Source organism: Euphorbia lathyris, chromosome 1, assembly GCF_963576675.1.
Source record: "Euphorbia lathyris chromosome 1, ddEupLath1.1, whole genome shotgun sequence".
Lineage (NCBI taxonomy): Eukaryota > Viridiplantae > Streptophyta > Magnoliopsida > Malpighiales > Euphorbiaceae > Euphorbia > Euphorbia lathyris.
In genome coordinates, this window is record NC_088910.1 from 56227333 (window position 1) to 56249450 (window position 22118).

A 22118-nucleotide genomic window follows, 5' to 3' on the forward strand; every position below is an offset into this window, starting at 1 on the left:
AAGCTGAGTGATGGATGAAATTTGGGAGGACTCAAGATTTGAGGACCCAGCAGCATCTGTATGAATAGGATTCAAATCCTGAAGAAGAGACTGAGCAGAGGCAATGATTCTGTGCCCAGACTCAGTAGCACTCAGATAGGCCAAGTTACCAGCAGGATTGGACTCAGAGGCAGGAATTGAAGTTGAACTTGATGGTGGTGGAGTTGGCTGCTTATCAGTTTGGTTTGGTTGGTCAATGGTTGGGCCTTGTGGTAGCTCAGTATGAGGAGCTAAGTGCTCAACATTCTGTGTATTCTGAGTTTGCGGTGAAGGACTTACAGAGATGTTGACCTGCTCAATATGATGTGGAAGTTGAGCAGGTTGTTCCATAGTTTTCTCCCCATCTTGAGCATCTTGGACTTCGAGCTCTTGCTCGACAGAATTTGGATTTTCCAGAGTCTTGGCTTGTTCCTTAGTATGAGTAACAGAGGCTTGATTTTCCGCATGTTCCTTAGGAGGAGACTCGGTATTATTAGAAAAGTATCTGAACTGGATGTCAGATAGATCAGTAATTGGGTCCCGAAGCAGAGAATCACCTAACAGATCAATAACAGGTGCTTTGTAGGCTTTCTTCTTTAGCCTTTTGAATGTCTTAGCTTTAAGAGGTGAAGGGTCAGCTTGAATATCTTCACTTGAGTCAGGAGAGGAGTTTTCTCTAACCTCAGCATTGATCTCATCTTCTGCAATGTCATGTTCGGTGAGCTCAACATCCACTATTCGATGCTCCACATTTGGATTCTCCTCTTGCTCAGCATTATCTTCAGTCTGTGTTTGCTCAGCATGCCCTGTTTCCTCAATATCAGGCTGAGTGTCATCATTTCTCTGTTCTTCTTCTTCTTGCTCAATAGGGGTTTGTTCAAGGTCAATCCTGAGACTTTTGACAAAATGTGATTTGGGAGTGACAACCCAGTCGAGGGGGTCAGCTTCAACAATTTTTAGTGCAGAACTTCTTCTTTTCTTCTGCAGAGGTTGATCTGGAGTTCCTTCACTCTCCTCTTCGGGCTCAACTTGCCCTTTTTGTTTCTCTGCTGACTTAGGTGTTTGGTCAGCATCAACTTTCTTCCCCTTAGATACAGCTCGTACCTTCCTTGGGACAGTATCAATATCCTTTGAGCACGTTTCAAGTGCTTTTCTCTTCTTCTTTGTCTTTGCTGGCTCAGCAGACTCAGCAATAGCTTTCTTTCCTTTCTTTGGTTCCACTTCCTGTTCAGCATCATTTTCTTCTTCATCTTCCTCAACATCTTTAGTCCCCTTCAAAGGCTGGTTGAATACTAACCCAAACAGCAGAGCCGCTGTAATTTCAGTTCCCAAACTTTGAGTTTCATTGATTGTTTCTATTTTCTGATCTTCGAGGATTTTAGTGATTAGGGAGCCCAGTCTGAGTTTCTTACCTCCTCGTTGAAGTGCACCGACTAGAAACACGGGCATATTGAGTGGGTTATAGGTCAGCATGTGCCATATGAAGCACTGCTCGAAGTTGGAGGCTGACGATACTGAGTTGAGCTTTGGGAAGATGAAGTTTGTCAATATGTAATGAGCCATCTTTTGATTTTGCCCCATACAGGTGCTGGGTATCTCTCCTTTGTGATTCTTCGGTTTGCAGAATTCTTTGACATGATCAAGCTTTTCTTTGGTTGTACTAAACTCTTTCCCTTCTTTTGGCAGGTTGAGTAAGGTTGCTAAGTAAGATGGGGTGATTGTTATCTTGTGGCCCTTGACAGAAGTTTCCAAGTAGTCAGCATCTTCTTTGTCAACATGAAGATTGGAGTAAAACTCCCTAACCAACCTAGGATAGGTTTTCCCAAAGAGAGAAGAGTCCTACCCATTCATTCTTCTCAATCCACTCACAGAAGGGTTTTTCAGCGGTGATGAAGCTGGGAGAGAACCATCCACATTTCAGAACTTCCAGATTGTTGACGTTCTTGTGGACCTTGACCATGGACCTTTCCTTAGGCTTCTTTGAAGAGCTTGCTGGGTCAGCTTGTGGGTTTTTGTTCGGAGTTTGGTTAAGCTGGGGAGATTTTGGATTTTCATCGGTGTAATGTTTGCTGGAATCACCACTGGAGACATTCTGAGGGTTCGACATTTTCTTCTCAGAGATTTTCGAGAGATTTGGAAATTCAGAGAGAGAGACAAAGGTTGGAATGCCAACGGATTCAAGTGTAAAGATGATTAAGTGGGAAATCTTCCACTATTTATAGAGATTTAAATCGATCCTATTCGTTGGACTAGCCGTTTTTCCTTGAGATGTTCAATCGACAGAGATTCTATCATTTATGACACGTTCGGCGCATGGGTTTTGCCATTATTGCTTACGTTATCCTAGGTGCTATTTATTACACGTGTTAGCATTTAATGGTGCAAATGGGCTTTAACTCAGTTTTGCTAGAATGCGAAGCGTTTGTGATACTGAGTACCTATTTCTACGTAGATGAATTTCTTATCTCTTAGTAACTTAGCATAGGATAATCACTCAGCATGTATATCTACTCAGCATAGAGTGATTACTCAGTATGTGTATCTACTCACGATAATCACTCAACATGCACATTAACTCAGCATAGAGTGATTTTCTACATTTTAAGCTCAGTATGTAGTAGTTACTAATTTTGAATTCACTCAACATGGCAATCACTCAACATTCAATTTTTCACATAGAATTATTGAAGGGGATTAGACATACCGATAGCTTCCCTCAGTATGTTGAATTGTTCACGAGCCAATGGCTTGGTGAAGATATCTGCAAGCTGTTCATCTGTTGGTACATAGGTCAGCTTGATCTCTCCCTTTACTACGTGATCTCTGATGAAGTGATGCCTTATGCTGACATGCTTCATCCTGCTGTGTTGGATTGGATTCTTGGATAGATCAATGGCACTCTTGTTGTCACATTTGATCTCTATTGTTTCTGTTTTTACTCCATAATCCTCAAGTTGTTGCTTAATCCATAGAACTTGGGCAACACAGCTTCCAGCAGCTACATACTCAGCTTCAGTTGTAGACAAGACAACTGATGGCTGCTTCTTGCTGAACCAAGATACTAGACAGCTTCCAAGGAAATGACATCCTCCTGAAGTACTTTTACGTTCTAGCTTATCTCGTCCATAGTCAGCATCAGTATATCCAATGAGTGTGAAGTCATTTGAGGTTGGATACCATAAACCTGCATCAACTGAGCTCTGCAAATATCTAAAAATTCTTTTTACAGCAATTAAGTGAGATTCCCTGGGGTCAGCTTGATATCTTGCACAATAACATACTGAGTACTGTATATCAGGTCTACTAGCCGTGAGGTAAAGTAAGGAGCCTATCATACCTCGATAAAGATTACTATCTATTGACTTACTTTTCTCATCTTTGCATACGATAGTATCAGTACCCATAGGGGTGGGTTTGCAATCTTCCATATCGAATTTCTTTAACATCTCTTTGGTGTACTTGGACTGACTTATGAAGATGCCATTCTTACCTTGCTTAATTTGAAGTCCAAGGAAGAAGTTGAGTTCACCCATCATGGACATCTCGAACTCAGTTTGCATCTGTTTGCTAAATTCTTTACACAAAGATTCGTCAGTAGCACCAAATATTATATCATCTATATAGATTTGTGCAAGTAGGGTATGTTTACCCTTTTTCTTAATGAACAAGGTTGTGTCAGCTTTTCCTCTGACATAGTTCATGGTCAGTAGGAAGTTGGTCAACCTCTCATACCAAGCTCTTGGAGCTTGCTTCAGGCCATACAGGGCCTTCTTGAGTTTATAAACGTGGTTTGGAAATTTTGGATCTTCAAACCCAGGAGGTTGGTTAACATATACCTCTTCGTTTATAAAGCCATTAAGAAATGCACTTTTAACATCCATTTGATATAATTTAAAGTTCATAAAACTGGCATAGGCACATAATATACGTATAGCTTCTAGCCTAGCAACTGGTGCAAAAGTTTCACCATAGTCAATACCCTCTTACTGACTATAGCCTTGAGCTACAAGTCGAGCCTTGTTTCTGACTACATTTCCATGCTCATCTAGTTTGTTTCTAAAGACCCACTTAGTTCCTATGGACTTTTGATTTCTAGGCTTAGGTACTAAATCCCATACCTTATTTCTTGTGAATTGGTCGAGCTCTTCTTGCATAGCATTGATCCAATATTCATCGTGCTCAGCATCAGCAAAGTTCTTTGGTTCATGTACTGATACAAAAGCCACATTGCTCAGATACTTCCGAAGCTGATCTCTTGTCATTACCTTGTTTTCAGCAGTATCAAGAATGGATTTTTCTGAATGTCCTCTTGGAATTTTTATTTCTTTGGGCAATGCTGAGTTATTTGGAACAGGTGTTTCTACAATTTCTGCAGGAGTAGATTGGTCATCAAAGGTAATTTCAACTTCTTGTTTACCTTTGGTCAGCCCCTGTATTGATGACTCAGGAGCACCATTTTGGTCAGCGGAAGCTGAGCTCAGTTCATCTTCTTCGAGCTGAGTTGACTTCCCTACAGGGTCAGCTTTGTTGGTCCCGTGTGATTAGTTCCAAGGGGGGGTTAGGAACTAATATAACTTTTTTCGTTTAATTGTATGCTGACTTAGTTATTTTGCAAGTTGGTCAACTCAGCTTTTGGTCAGCTTGGCCAGATATGCTATAAGACAGCTTTGGACGGATATTGACTAAAGCTATTTTATTTATAAGTTAGATATTGACACTCTTGGAGGTCAGCTTCTAACTCAGCACTTGAAATTACTCAGAGTTAACTTTAAACAATTCTATATGCTGAGTAAATTTCACATACAACACATGCACATATATAAATTGAGAGAGAGTTTAGAGATTACTCAGTATCACTTATCCTGGTTCGGCCTCTCCGCCTACGTCCAGTCCCCAGAGTCCTCCGGGCTTTTAGAATCCAATACTGAGCTCTTTAAAGGTAGAGCACAAACCAATTACAAGGCAGTTGAATATGCAAGAGTACCTTCCTCTATTCGTCTACTCAACTCCTACTAAGTGCTACAACCCAGCACCTAGATTTCTCTACCACTGAATGTTTACAACCAAACACTCAGCACAGCACTCTCAATTTTACAATTGATAAACACTTGTTCATTTTCAAATAAAGAACACTTTAGAAGATTACAAGTAATCACTCTAGCATTTACACAAAGAATGAAAGATGGGTGTAAGATCTATTTTTGTGACTAAGTGCTTTTGTATCTTTTCTCTCTTGTATTTTTCTCTTTTTGTAGTCCAGCAATGATCCAAGGATTTTGATTGTCCTTATATAGGGGGAAATCTGGAATCAGATCATTTTGAAATGATGTAGCCGTTAAGGTTAAAACGGCTCTTTTAGGGGACAGGTTCTGGTCAGCTTCAGACTGTTCCGACCATTCCCTTCCTCTGCATTTCCTCAGACGTCAGGTTTGTCTTCTTGCGTCTGGCTTGTCTTTTTGTGTCAGTTGTCCTTTACCAATAATCCATTGACCCATACATCTCAGAATGTGTCTTCTGCGTATTTCCAAGGATTCAATTATTGGTACAGAGGGGCGGTAATCATTGTCTTTTAGCTAACGACTTTTTCATGCTGTTCTGAAGAATCACTCAGCTTTTACTTCGTAAAACCTTGTCATTTGCAATTTCCAATCTGAGTGTGAGTTTAGTCAGCTCAGCTTCGTGAGACAGTTGTTGTGGGCATGTATGTCTTTTGTCTTTTGATGCTAAGTTTGATTCCACTCAGCTTGAGTCTTTAGGCTTCTATGCCGACCTCTTCCTGTCTTACTTCTTATATTTATTTTTATTTATATTTACACTCAACATTGAACAAACGGATTAGTACAATTAAAATAAAGCACCTAAATTTAATTGTCTCTTAATCATGGATGATTTTGTCAAATCAAAATCTTGTGGAAATGTGTTTCAACAAACTCCCCCATTTTGATGTTGGCAAAATGCATAATTATGGAACTCAGTTTTGAAATTCCCCATGATTGATTTATCTTTCATATTTCTGAAATTTCTCCCCCGTAAGGGTTGCATCTGTTTATTTACCTCTTAAACCTACCAAGATTTATTTGAGATAAACTAAGGATGTGTGTACTGACTAAATTTATTTTGAGTCTAGGTCAGCTTTCAGAAATGCTTGAATACTCAGTTTGATATACTCGTTATTTTGTATACTGAGTATTTGTTTGTTCAATGTTTATGTTAATGTGTATTGTTAAGCCCAAAATAGACCTAAAATATCATACATAAATACATTAAATTTACATTAAAATCGTGCTAATTATATTCATTTGGAATACTTTTACGTCTTTATTTACTTCTTTGATGCAAGGTACTTAATTATTTGGTTAAATCCAAAACGGAGCGAAAACGGAGCTAAAATGGAGCAAATACCTAAAAAACGTACCGAGAACGCATAACGGCCAGAAGGACGAAAAGCAGTCGAGAGACAGGGAAAATATCTCTCTGTCGCGACTGAGATTTTCATAATCTCAGTCGCGACTTACGGAAGCCAGCTCGGGAGAAAGACGAAGTTTTCACTCGTCCCTATACCCCCTGTCGCGACTGAGATTTTCAGAATCTCAGTCGCGACAGCGAACCATTCTGCACACAAAACACATGTTTTAAATCGGAAAAACGCGTCTGTTCGTTCGGATAAAAGCAACCCTTCACCAGCGAACACGACCCGTCATTTACAACCCTTCAACAACTATAAATAAGTGATCCATTTCAGAAATCAAGGTTGGAAAAAGTTAGAGAAATTAGAGAAGAAAGTTATTATGTCGAGTTTCTGATTCAGAAAAGAATCAGAAAGTTAGATTTCATTTCTGTGTAAACAAACTTGCTATACACAAGTTGTTATTAGATTAGTTATAAACACAGTATTAGTTTAGTTTCAAAGGTTGATCAGAGACGAGTTTTCATTCTGGTAGTGGACTGACCAGTCTCTATTCCGAAGATCCAGCGAGAAGAATTGACGGCTGAAGCGCATGAGGTTTGACGCACCTACGGAGTTTGAGGGAAAGATTGACAACCCGGATCTCAAAGTTTTCGTTACAATGCTATCCAAGTTTCTACTTCTCTGTTAACTTGTGAAAATTCACATTTCATTAATGATATACTTATTTATTCAATACATTCTTACTGTTGTTATTTTGATATTGTTCTGACAAAATGATTTTCAAAATGATAAATTGGTGTTTTTATTAAAACGTTCTATTCCATCTTATTCATATAAGAACTTTGTTGAACACTTGATAGATTTAGTTTTTATGGATGATATGATCGCTGATCGCGGCTTATCAGACATAAAATACTAGTTTGATTAAGGTAGCAATCTGCTCCGATCCAGAGAGATTTCTACGGTTCAAAGCCATTTAATTGAATAAATCTCTATATTATTACATGTCCATGATCTTTACAAAGTTAAAGTTGCTTTCTTTGCTTTATGAAAATAAGTTTTATACCTATCCGTACCAGAATATCATTGAATGCGACTACAAATTCCCTTAGGGAATTATAGTTTCTCTGTTTGATCTCCTTCAGCTGCCTATCCGTCACTTCCGCTGCTTTACAGCCCACGAACTTTGCACAGAAATCACGACTGTATTGATTCCAGTTGTGAATAGATTCAGTTGGTAGGGACCGAAACCAATCGGATGCTGCTCCTCCCAAAGTGGTCGAGAACAATCGACAAATTATGCTTTCGCTTGCGCCTGCAACATCCATCAACTCTCTATAGTTTCTGACATGCGCCTCAGGGTCAGAATTTGGATCCCCATAATATTTAGGTATCGCCGGTGCTTTTATTCTGTGATCTGGAATAAATTCTCGCAATGATGGGGCAAAAGGCGAATCACTCTGCACCGCTGCTCTTGCCCTAGGTGTGTATCCCATCCGCTCCATTATGCTTCGCTGTTGATCTTCCAATTCAGTATTGGGTTCCCGCCGAACTTCTTCCATCCGTTGCTGATGAATTCTGGGTGACGTCCACCCGCCATACTGTGTCGTCACTTGTTCTCGTCGTAGGGCTAACCGATGTCCAGTTATAGGATCAAAGTTCCAAGTATGCTCCCGCCCAGACACATTCCCTCCAGGCATCATCAACCCTGAATGTCTGTGGTCAAAGGGTTCCGTGTGTCGTAGCGGAAGAATTCCTTGCATTCCTGGCATTGGTTGGGATGACTGCCAGGTCGGATGGATCGTCATAATAGGATCTTGGTGTGAGTAGTGGTCTGGATGGCTATGTGGTGTCATGCGACTACTCTGACTCATCTGATTTGGCTCTCGAGATGGCTGTGGAAGCATAGATATGGCAGGAATAGTTGGTTGTTGTGTGGAGATGACAACAGGTTCTTGAGGGGCAGGCGTTACGACGGTATTGTGTTCAGCGATTGCAGTTAACAAACTAATCATTCGATCCCCAGCCGCTTGGCTCATATTCGAAGCCAAGACCTATCCTGCCATTTGTACAAAATCGCTATTAGACATCTCCATCTCAGTTTGCACTTGGACCTCCAATAAGGGACTCAACTGCCCTGAAGGATTCGACGAGCTGGGTACCACAGGCTGTGTACTCGCAGGCTGCTGTGGACCTCTTGAGTTCGTACTAGCTGATCTGGTTGTAACTCCGGCCGTTCGTGATGGTTCTGACATGTTCTTAGGGTACCTTTAACCAAATGTTGGTAAAAAAGGTCCACGATCACCACACCAATGATAACTTGCTAGATTCGATTTGATGATCTTCGCCGCGGTTACCTGCAAAACAGAACCAGAGACAGGATCTCCGGGAAAACTCTCCGACGATCAAGTCAGTTTTATGGGAAGGTTGGTAAATTGATACTGGTATTGTGGGGAAAAGATGTGAACGTACCTCCCCATTTCCTTCTATGCCCTTTTTATAAGTATTCCTAGGTAACCGTCGGGGGCGGTTACTCTTTCCAGGCCACGTCCCTTACGTGGCTACAAACGTGGTCTCGTTTGTTTTGAGTGGGAGGTTTAATGCTCCGTTTAGGATTTCGGGGCGGTTACTCGTTTTACCCGCTTCCTTTATTCGGAGCCCGTTTGATCTTGAACCATGGGCCTAAGTATAGGTTGGGCCCGTGTTTATGATTCGGCCCGGTTTGGTTTCACGGATCATCACATGCCTCCCCCTTAGTTTGGCAAGAGCCCTTTAGGGTCTTTTATATGTTATAGGGGACTCTTCGTCGTCGTCTGGATATTCAAAATTCGAAAGTGGTTCTTTCGTTCTCCGTCATTTCTTCTCCGGTGGCAACCCTTTAGCGTTCGTTCTTCTCTGTATTCTCTTTCACATGTAAGTGTTCTTTTCCGCAACTTGTAACTCGTTCGACCCTTTTCTTATTTCTGCTCGTCTTTCTTCGTTAATATGTCGAACCCTGACCTCGATTTCGCACCGTTCGACGAAAATTACGTTCGCAAGGTGTCTCACGAGGTTGATGAGATGGTTGATGAAGTTTCAACCAGCTCTCCTTGGTCTGATTCCCATCCCGCCGATTTTCTCCATCTGGCGAATACAACTGATGAGGGTCTAAGTTTTGACCCTAAGAAGTTGATTTCACCACCTGTCCTAACTCCCCGTTTATTACCAAAAAAGGACAGGTTGGGAAGCCTAGTTTGCCGCGAGACGATTGATGACTTACGGGAGCAGTATCCTTGGCTCCAAGGTTTGGAAACCATCATTCCCGGGGAGAATAGAGGGTCGGGCGACTACCCAAAGGGGTATTTCACCATTTTTGTCACCCAGATTATCTGCGGTTTCACGTATCCACTGGCGGATGAGATTGCTTCCATCCTTGGTGGTTATGGAATCGCACCCGGACAACTGCATCCCAACGGATGGGCCGACTTAACCTTGGATAAATTTTTGGCGGATTGTCTGGAGGTTCCCCTCTCGCTCAAGATTTTCTCTAAGCTTCATCATTTCAAGAGTTCGGGGGAGTACTTTACTTTCATCCGACAGAGCGGTTACTACGGCTTTGATGAGAAGTCGAACAAAATCCGCGAGTGGGATAAGTCCTATTTCTTCATTAAGTTCCATGAAGGGAATCCAAACTTTCTTCGCTGCTGGGGCCGACCCAATGTAAAGAGTTTGAACTTTGGTTACCCCAGCAAGGACGAATCCGATATTATAAAGTTCTTGAAGAGCACTCCTCCTTTTGTATGGACATATGATCAGGCATTCCATATGCTAAGAAGCCGAGTAGCGATTGCCTACCGCGAGGGAGATCGTGTTGTCTATATCCCTTATCGCGTTTTTGTACAAGGTACTATTAACTTATTTCCAAGTTGATGATTTCTTTTAACCCTTTGCAGGGGTGATCCTTTATCTCAACTCGCTGCAGATCGGGAAGCGAAAGCCCTGGCGAGAAGGAAGAAGCGAATGGCGGGAACAACTTCTGTTGCAGGGGCGAATTCTCCTGTGGGGGCGACTCCTTCTGTTGAGGCGGCTTCCCCCCCAATTGCTTCCGTTTCATAGGGCCCCGCTTCTGTTTCTGAGGAGCTTCCCTTAAATAGGAAGCGGAAGAGTAATGTGGATGTGGAGTCTTCTCGCCCTAGGAAGAAGAATACCTCCGTATCCTTGACTGTCAGTGGTACATCTACGTCCACTCCATCCAAAGCCAAGGGCGGTCCCCCATTTCATGAGGTATCATAATTTATTCGCTCTTCTTGCGTTATTTATTTTCTCTTGTCAGTTTTCGCTGTTCTCCTGACCCTTCTCCTTGTGTATCCATAGCCGATTCCTGATATCAGCGGATGGTGGACCAGAACCTTTGGTAAAGCCGTGAGCTTTTCCTGTAGGGACATTGTTTCTTCCATATGTAATGTCCTTGGGCGACTTCCCTCCGCTTCTCGTGTGCGCGAACAGGTGCCCCTTCCGACTGCCATGGAGGGGATTGAGAAGCAAGCTATAGAGGTATATTGCTTTCCACTTATGTCCTATCCTTCAAACGCATGTCTCTATTCGCTCTTTTTATTCGCGTATCATCTTATATGCAGATTATCAATTTCGCGGAGGGTGCTCTCTGCAGGGATGCTGAACGAGCTAGAGAGTTGGAAAGCCTTGGTACTGAATTGGCGACCGCCCGCCTTTCTTGGATCTCACGGCACTTCAAAGGGCCAATTTATAGAAGAAAATGGGACCGCCCGCCTTTATCTCTTATGCGGATCGCACAAGACGTGTTTTTGCTACCATGGGTAGTGAAGCCTCGGGTTCTCAAGGTTTAGGTGCCCAAGATGATGATGAGGAAGATGAAGAGGAGTTTGATGACGAAGAGGAGGAGAATGTTAATGCCAACGAGCAAGCAAATGTAATACCGAATGTTGATGAACAAGTTGGATGGCAACGGGTTTTGACACAAATGAACGAGCATAACCGTCACATGAATTTGCAGTTAGATGAAGTTGTTGCCACCAATACCGAAATGAGTTCGAGGATAAACATGGTGGATGCCAATATCACCACTTTGAGACATGAGCACAAATCTACTCGTCGTCGGTTGCTATCTTTCTTCCGACGCCAAGGAGTTGAGACTACGCCTTCACCACCTTCGCCTTGATAGGTTTTATCCTTTCTATCTTTAACTCATTTCCATTCTTTTTATTATGTCTTGTTACCTTGGTACAATATTTAAAATTATGTTTGATACAATTTTCTTTATTATTATTATGTTTGAATGTTATCGTCCTATATTTTTCATTTCTAATTCGTATGGTTTATTCCGTACTATTTTTCGTGTTTTATCGCTTTTTGCACCAATGAGGACATGGCCCAAATTAAGTGTGGGGGGAGGTATTTCATATTCATTTTATTTTTTAAGTACGAATGAATGCAACGAATGAGAATGAATGCTATTTATTTTGCATATTGTTATTCAAGTTTAAGTAAAGTATAAAATGCAACATTTTTTTTATAAAGTGCAACCCTTTTCAAAATTAATAGCAATTTTTCATAAACATATTATTTTTGTTAAAGTATATATTTCATATGTTTTCAAACAAGTCAACTTTCAAAATAATGTTAAGCATATTTTAAGGTTATCATTATTGATAGAAATAATATTTCTATACGGGCAATATTTTTACAAATATTTTTACAAATCTCCGATACGATTTTATCAAAAACGTCTCGAGTAAATGTATATAAGTAAAATTTCTTTAGTTTCAAATCTCTATTTTATATCATGAATTCATGATAAATATAAATCTTATTTTCAATTTTCAATTAGGTTTATAGGCATAAATCAAACTAACAACTTTAGCTTTTTAGCTCGGTATGATTTTCGTCTTACATTAAAAACCAATTGAAGTTTTTAAGGAAACTTTAGCCATAATACATGTTGAATTTCAAGTCAATATAGGATGAATGTGCTATTTTTCTTTCCCAATTTTATTTTTGTATTAATTAAATCAAGTAGTCGTATTCTTAACTTTTGGCCATGATTGAGACCAACCTTATCACAATCGAGGTATGAAAGGGAAGAACATTAAGTACCGTTTATTTTTTGCCACGATTGCGACCACCCTTATCACGGTCGAGGTATGAAAGGAACGTTAAAAATTAAAGCAAAATTAAACGTGTTTAAAAGTTTTAAGTAACGATTGCGTCCACCCATGGCATGGTCGGTACCTCTTAAACGAACACGAAAGCAAATTAATTCGTATAAAGTTACGATCGAGACCACCCTTATCTTGGGCGTAACTAAGCCCTTAATAAATCTATATTTTTAGTAGTTTAGGTTTGGGAAAGGAAATTTTGTGCTTAGAAATGCCTTGAGACGAAAGATTCAAAAACATGTGTGCTTACACCGTCCCGAATACTTCAATATAAAAATTGAAATACAAGACGAGTAATATATCTCTTTTACACTAGCTAGTTTGATGCTTTGCGTATAAATTTGCCATGAAAAGTTTATCTTTTGGTTTAACTAATTCAACGAGGAATATATGGATATATATTCTATTTATTAAAGGATAAATTCAGTGAAATTTTGCTCGGGACTAGCAAAAGCTTAAGTGTGGGAGTTTGTTAAGCCCAAAATATACCTAAAATATCATACATAAATACATTAAATTTACATTGAAATCGTGCTAATTATATTCATTTGGAATACTTTTACGTCTTTATTTACTTCTTTGATGCAAGGTACTTAATTATTTGGTTAAATCCAAATAGGAGCGAAAACGGAGGAAAAACCTAAAAAACGTACCGAGAACGCATAACGGCCAGAAGAACGCTCAAGAAGGACGAAAAGCAGTCGAGAGACAGGGAAAATATCTCTCTGTCGCGACTGAGATTTTCATAATCTCAGTCGCGACTTACGGAAGCCAGCTCGGGAGAAAGACGAAGTTTTCACTCGTCCCTATACCCCCTGTCGCGACTGAGATTTTCAGAATCTCAGTCGCGACAGCGAACCATTCTGCACACAAAACACATGTTTTAAATCGGAAAAACGCGTCTGTTCGTTCGGATAAAAGCAACCCTTCACCAGCGGACACGACCCGTCATTTACAACCCTTCAACAACTATAAATAAGTGATCCATTTCAAAAATCAAGGTTGGAAAAAGTTAGAGAAATTAGAGAAGAAAGTTATTATGTCGAGTTTCTGATTCAGAAAAGAATCAGAAAGTTAGATTTCATTTCTGTGTAAACAAACTTGCTATACACAAGTTGTTATTAGATTAGTTATAAACACAGTATTAGTTTAGTTTCAAAGGTTGATCAGAGACGAGTTTTCATTCTGGTAGTGGACTGACCAGTCTCTATTCCGAAGATCCAGCGAGAAGAATTGACGGCTGAAGCGCATGAGGTTTGACGCACCTACGGAGTTTGAGGGAAAGATTGACAACCCGGATCTCAAAGTTTTCGTTACAATGCTATCCAAGTTTCTACTTCTCTGTTAACTTGTGAAAATTCACATTTCATTAATGATATACTTATTTATTCAATACATTCTTACTGTTGTTATTTTGATATTGTTCTGACAAAATGATTTTCAAAATGATAAATTGGTGTTTTTATTAAAACGTTCTATTCCATCTTATTCATATAAGAACTTTGTTGAACACTTGACAGATTTAGTTTTTATGGATGATATGATCGCTGATCGTGGCTTATCAGACATAAAATACTAGTTTGATTAAGGTAGCAATCTGCTCCGATCCAGAGAGATTTCTACGGTTCAAAGCCATTTCATTGAATAAATCTCTATATTATTACATGTCCATAATCTTTACAAAGTTAAAGTTGCTTTCTTTGCTTTATGAAAATAAGTTTTATACTTACTATTTATTCCAATTACGGAAGTATCTGTCTTGTAATCAAAATCTCAAGACGGAACTGTTCTCTAAACTCGATATAATATTCTTATCTAATCCTAATTTACCCAAACCAATTCAATCAATTAAACGAATTTCTTTTATTAAACCTAAACACGTGATTAAAACCGAATTAAATAAAGTTTTAGTTAAAAAGCGTTCCCTGTGGGTTCGATATCTTTTATTACTACAAGCGTATACCGTGCACTTGCGGAAATCGCTCAACATGTATTGACAAGCATGACATTTGAACAGAATAAAAAAAACAGTTTATTGAATAAAGCAGAACATACACATGCATAATACTTGTGTCCACAAAATGTATTTCTAAACAACCACAAAAACAGTTTCACATTTCACACACAAACACTTAAGGTTCACTTCTTTACACAGCTTTACCCTTTCCTTTTATTTTGCTTCCAGATGCACCTATCTGTTGTTGAGTTCTAGGTTGAGTTTTCTCCCCCGTTTTGCCAGCATCGGGTTTGTAGACAAAGGTGTCATTTCTTGCAGCTGAGGATAGAACATTCGAATAGCATTGTAAACGCTTCGTGCTCTCACTCAAGCCGTCTATTATAGGTACGCAATCATCTCGAACATTTCGAGGAACGAGGATAGATCCAGTGATCAGGTTGATAATACACTCATGGGACTTGCTAAGCCAGGTAAGGGAGCTGGTGATCTGAGCAAAGGATTGATGATATATCTTCAATAGGGCAGAATCATAGAAGATGCGTTGAGCATTGTCATAACGAACAGCCTGTAGAATTCCTTGTGAAAGTTTATCATTGATGGGGTCAACATCCATCTGAGCTTTGTTGACACTGAGAAGACTCATGGCTTCACTGAGTTGATCAATTGTACATTGAGAAGTGGAGGAAACGAGCTCCCGTGTACATGTAAGATCGGCAGTCAGCTTGGCAAAGCATCCCTGCAACTCAGTAGATGTGGCATACTCAGGATTAGCCGTTGGCCTAAGGTTGGGTAGTTCTGCTCTCAGTTTGGCAAATTGTTGATCTAACTCAGCTGAAGTTGCATAGCCTGGAGTGTGGATAGAGAGATTATTGATCTTACCTTCAAGTGAGTTCATGTGGTTTATCATCAGAAGGAATAGCTCAGTCAGCTTGGCAATGTGATCTTGCTTAGGTTGCTGTGATTGGATGGTGGTCACAATATGGATAAGATCCTTGAGTCCCTTAATTTCTATGAGAAGTTCAGTGATTGCAGAGATATTGGTTGACTCAGGATTAGCAGACCTCGCAGCATCAGAAGTGGTAAACTCCTGGAGAAGAGATTGAGCCGTTTCAATGATGCGACGGCCAGATTGAGTTGCTCTAAGATAGGCATGTTGCTCAGCTTGAGTTGGCTCAGACACAGGAATGGAGGTGGAGCTGGATGGTGGTGGAGTTGGTTGCTTACTAGCTTGAGCAATTGGGTCTTGATCAGGATGTTGAGCTTGAACAGGTGGATCCATAGCTTTCTCCCCATGTTGAGTGGCTGGTTCTTCGAGCACTTGCTCGGCAGGATTTGGATTTTGTGGAGTCTTGGCATGTTCCTCACTTTGAGTAATAGAGGCTTGATTTTGCTCCGATTCCTTGGGAGGAGACTCAACGTGGTGGGAGAAGTACTCAAAATGGATATTGGATGGATACATAGTTTGCTCCAAGGAGGGAGAATCTGCCAAGAGATCAATGAGAGGAGTTTTGACAGCTTTCTTCTTCAGTCTTCTGAGGGACTTAGTTTTTGGAGGTGACAGGTCAGTTTGAACATCTACATCCTCAACCTCAGCTTCAACATTTAGATCCTCTCTTTGATTATCTCCTTCTTCTTGTTCAGCATGTGCTTCCTGTTGTTGCTCATCATTAGCCTGCTCAGCATGATCATTTCCTTCAGCATGAAGCTGAGTATCATCCTGTTCTTGTGCTTCACCTTCATCAGCTTGCTCAACTGGAGTTTTTTCAAGATCAATCCCAATGTTCTGAGTGCAGTGAGATTTGGGTGTCACAGCCCAATCAATGGGATCAGCTTCAACTATTTTCAACCCAGAATTTTTACGTTTCTTTTTTAGCGGCTGTTCTGGGGACTCTTCATGTTCTTCCTCGGGCTCAGCTTGCCCTTTCCTTTTCTCTGCTGACTTTGGTGTAACCTGAGGTAGGTCAGCATCAGTATTCTTTCCTCTTGTCATAGCCCTCTTCTTCCTGGGCACAGTCTCAATATCCTTTGCACAAGTGGTAAGTGTCTTTCTCTTCTTCTTTGCTTTGGGGGAATCGGCAGGAACATCCTCTGGTTCAACTTCTGGCTCAGCATCATCTGCTGCTAGCTCAGTTTCAAGTTCTTGCTCAACATCGTTTTCTTCCTCATCTTCCTCAACATCTTCACCTCCCTTTAGTGGTTGGTTGAACAATAACCCAGTTAGCAGAGCTGCGATTATTTCTGCTCCCAAGCTTTTAGTCTCAGTGATGGTCTCAATCTTGTGATCTTCAAGGATCTTGGTGATGAGAGATCCTAGTCGAAGTTTCTTTCCCCCTCGTTGAAGTGCTCCCACCAAAAACACAGGCATATTCAGCGGACAATAGGTTAGCATGTGCCATATGAAGCACTGCTCGAAATTGGAGGCAGACGAAGCTGAGTTGAGTTTAGGGAAGATGAAGTTTGGGAAGATGTAGTGCGCCATCTTCTGATTTTGCCCCATACTCGTGCTGGGTATTTCTCCTTTGTAATTTTTTGGTTTGCAAAACCCCTTCATCTGGTCAAGCATTTCCTTTGATACCTTTTCTTTTGTTGTTCGAAACTCGGTTCCTTTATTAGGCAAGTTGAGTAAGGTTGCTAAGTAGGATGGAGTAATGACAATTTTGTGACCTTTAACGTGCGTCTCCAAATAATCAGCATCATCCTTGTCAACATGGAGACCGGAGTAGAATTCCCTAACCAATCGTGGATAGGTAGTTCCGGGGAGAGAGAAGAGGTCTGTCCACTCGTTTTTCTCAATCCATTCAGAAAAAGGCTTTTCGTCGGTAACGAAGCTGGGAGAGAACCACCGGCATTTGAGGACTTCCAGATTGTGGACTTTTGTGTGAACCTTCACCATGGTTCTAGCCTTGGGTTTCTTCTGCTTTGAGGAACTTGCCGGATCCGTTTGATGACGTTTGCTCGGAGTTAGGTTAGACTTAGGAGGAGATTTAGGGCTTACATCGGTGATTAGTTTTCCAGAATTTTCACCGGAGATTTTCTGAGTGTTGGTCATTTTCAGATATTTTTGGTGGAAGATTTGAGAGAGAGAGAGAGATTCTGAATACCAAAGGATTCACGTGTGAGGAGATTTGGGAAGTATTTTATCCATTATTTATATATACCTAAAACGGTCGTATTAATTGAAGTAGCCGTTTTTCCTTGGGGCGTTCAACCGGCAGAGATTCTGTCATTTATGACATTTCCGGCGCATGGGTTGTCTCATAATTTTTTGCCTCTCCTAGGTGCTTTTTATTACACGTGTTGGAATTTAATGGTGCAAGTGGGTTCTAGCACAATTTTCTTAGAAGGTGAACCGTTTGTGATACTGAGTACTTAGTTCTATCAAGATGAATTTTTCTATCTTAGTACATGATAGTTGCTCAGTATATGTACCTACTCAGGATAATCACTCAACATGTATGTCAACTCAGTATGATGTGATTTTTCTACATTTCAAGTTCAGTAAGTAGGAGTTATTTTACTCAGCATGGCATTTGCACAAGGTTCAACTTTTCACTCAGAATGGCAATCATACATCATTTACTTAGGAATTTATTGAAGGGGATTAGACATACCGATAGCTTCCCTTAGTATGTTGAATTGTTCACGTGCCAAGGGCTTGGTGAAGATATCTGCAAGTTGTTCATTTGTTGGCACACTGGTCAGCTTGATCACATCTTTTAGTACGTGATCTCTGATGAAGTGATGCCTTATGCTGACATGCTTCATCCTGCTGTGTTGGATTGGATTTTTGGACAGATCAATGGCACTCTTGTTGTCACATTTGATCTCTATTGTTTCAGTCTTTACTCCATAATCCTCAAGCTGTTGCTTTATCCATAGAACTTGAGCAACACAGCTTCCAGCAGCCACGTACTCAGCTTCAGTTGTAGACAGGGCCACAGATGATTGCTTCTTGCTGAACCAAGATACTAGACAGCTTCCAAGGAAATGACATCCTCCTGAAGTGCTCTTACGTTCTAGCTTATCTCGTCCATAGTCAGCATCAGTATATCCAATGAGTGTGAAGTCATTTGAAGTTGGATACCATAGACCTGCATCAACTGAACTCTGCAAATATCTAAAGATTCTTTTTACAACTGTTAGATGAGATTCTCTGGGGTCAGCTTGATATCTCGCACAATAACATACTGAGTACTGTATATCTGGTCTACTAGGTGTGAGATAAAATAACGAACCTATCATACCTTGATAGAGTTTAGTGTCTATTGACTTACTTTTCTCATCTTTGCATAGGACAGTATCAGTACCCATAGGGGTTGATATTGGTTTGCAGTCCATCATATTGAACTTCTTTAACATTTCCTTTGTGTACTTGGACTGGCTTATGAAGATGCCATTCTTACCTTGCTTGATTTGGAGTCCAAGGAAGAAGTTGAGTTCCCCCATCATGGACATCTCGAACTCAGTTTGCATCTGTTTGCTAAATTCTTTGCACAAAGATTCGTCAGTAGCACCAAATATTATATCATCTACATATATTTGTGCAAGGAGGGTATGTTTCCCTTTTTTCTTAATGAACAAGGTTGTGTCAGCTTTTCCCCTGACATAGTTCCTGGTCAGCAGGAAGTTGGTCAACCTATCATACCAAGCTCTTGGAGCTTGTTTTAGGCCGTACAAGGCCTTTTTAAGTTTATAAATGTGGTTTGGAAATTTTGGATCTTCAAACCCAGGAGGTTGATTAACATATACCTCTTCGTTTATGAAGCCATTTAGAAATGCACTTTTGACATCCATTTGGTATAACCTAAAGTTCATGAAACTGGCATAGGCACACAATATACGTATTGCTTCTAACCTAGCAACAGGTGCAAATGTTTCCCCATAGTCAATTCCCTCTTGCTGACTATAGCCTTGGGCTACAAGTCGAGCTTTTTTCCTTATCACATTTCCATGCTCATCTAGTTTGTTTCTAGAAACCCACTTAGTTCCTATAGGCTTTTGATCCCTAGGTCTAGGCACTAAATCCCATACCTCATTTCCGGTGAATTGGTCGAGCTCTTCTTGCATGGCATTTATCCAATATTCATCGTGCTCAGCATCAGCAAAATTCTTTGGCTCATGTACTGAGACGAATGCGACATTGCTGAGGTATTTCCTTAGCTGGTCTCTGGTCATCAACTTGTTGTCAGCAGCATCAAGAATGGACTTTTCTGAATGTCCTCTTGGGATTTTTATTTCTTTGGGCAATGTTGAGTCATTTGGAATAGGTGTTTCTGCAGTCTCTACAGGAATAGATTGGTCAGTAAATGTTATTTCAACTTCTTGCTTACTTTGGGTCAGCCCTTGTATTGATGATTCAGGAGCTCCATTTTGATCAGCGGAAGATGAGCTTGGTTCATCTTCAGTGAGCTGAGTTGACTTTCCTGCAGGGTCAGCTTCATCGAACTCAACATGAACAGACTCTTCTACGACCTGAGTTCGTTTATTATAGACTCTATATGCTTTACTGTTTGTTGAGTACCCTAGGAAGATTGCTTCGTCAGCTTTAGCATCAAATTTTGCAAGATTGTCCTTTCTATTGAGTATGAAACATTTACAACCAAAGGCACGAAAGTAACCAATGTTGGGCTTTCGTCCTTTCCAAAGTTCATATGGGGTTTTCTTAAGTATAGGTCTTACTAGAGCCCTATTCAGTATATAGCATGCTGTGTGGACAGCTTCACCCCAGAAGTACTTTGGAAGCCTATTTTCACTCAGCATGGTTCTAGCGATTTCGACAATTGTTCTGTTCTTCCTTTCAACAACCCCATTCTGTTGAGGTGTTCTAGGAGCAGAGAAATTGTGTTCAATACCACTGGTTTCACAGAATTCATCAAACTGTTGGTTTTTGAATTCTCCACCATTGTCGCTTCTAATATGAGCTACTTTTAGGTCTTTGTCAATTTCAAGCTTTCTAATAAGTGTAGTGAACATCTCAAAAGTTTCATCCTTGCTACTCAGCAAGATGATCCAAGTGTACCGAGAGAAATCATCTACAATGACCAAGGAAAATTTCTTACCTCCCAAGCTGAGTGGATGGATAGGTCCGAAAAGATCCAAGTGTAGTAATTCCAATGGTCTCTTGGTTGAGACAATATTTTTACTTTGAAAAGACTTTTTGGTTTGTTTCCCTTGCTGACAAGCTTTACATAATTGATCTTTCTCAAATTTCAATTTGGGTAGTCCCTCAACTAATTGCTTTGTAGCTAGTTTGGCAAGAAGGTCCATGCTGTCATGCCCAAGTCTTCTATGCCATAGCCAGGAGTTATCCTCTTTAGACATTAAGCATATGTTTTTGGAAAACTGTTTTTCTAAATCTAGCATGTATACATTATCTATGCGAGGGGCAGTTAAAATCAATTCATTTGTGTTTCCCTCGAGTATTTGACACTTAGTATCATCAAATACAACATTTCTGCCGCTTTTGCAAAGCTGAGCTACACTTAGCAGATTGTATTTGAGACCTTTAACTAGGGAGACTGACTCAATAGTTGGGTTACCTCCGATAGTACCTGTGCCGACTATCTTACCCTTCTTATTGTCTCCGAAGCTTACACTTCCACCTCGTTTAAGCTCTAGTGTGATGAATTGTGTTTCATCACCTGTCATGTGCCTTGAGCATGCGCTGTTTATATACCACAGCTTTGACTTCTCTACGCATGTCAAGCTAACCTACATTTTAAACTATTCATTTTTAGGTACCCAATTCTTTTTGGGTCCTTTCTTGTTAGTGTAAACAGGTGCAAAATCATACTTTAATTTGTGACGACACACTTTTATGGTGTGGCCTGGCTTACCACAGAAGTCACAAAATTTTACCCTTTGAGGGTTATACTGAGTGCGGTCAGCATTGTTGTGCTGAGCATGCCAGCATATCTTTGTGGAATGTCCTTTTCTTCCGCAGAAGTCACATTGGACAACTCGCTTGTTATGCCAACACACTTCTTTTGTGTGCCCCCTTTTTCCACAACATTCACATTGAGTGAATTGCTTATGTTGGCTAGTACTTGTGTACTCAGCATGGGGTTTATTTCCATTTGAGCCTTTTATTTGGCTCTGTAAGGTTGTAACATCCTTTCTAAGTTTCTTTGACTCAGATTGGACCTCCATGACAAACTTATGCATTATTTGAATATTGTTATGTAAATCTGCATGGTCTTGGAGGAGATATCTGAGGTCACTCAGCTTGACCTCTTCAATCTCGTCACACCACCTGCTGAGTGATTTGATTTTCTTGTTACACTTTTTAGTTAGTGTGTATAAATCACTCAAGGCATTTACCATTTCATTTCTAAGCAAAAGTAAGGATGTTACCTCATTGTTGTGATCCTCCTGGTCAGTTTCATCAGAGAGGTCAGCTTGCTCAGATTGAGATTGGTCAGCTCCATCATCTGCCATGAAGCATATATTGGCAGTTTCATTTTGCTCAGTTTCGGATGATGTTGATTCGTCACTGTCACTCCATGTTGCTACCATTGCCTTCTTGTTTCCCTTCTTATCTCTTTTTAGGTTTGGGCAGCTT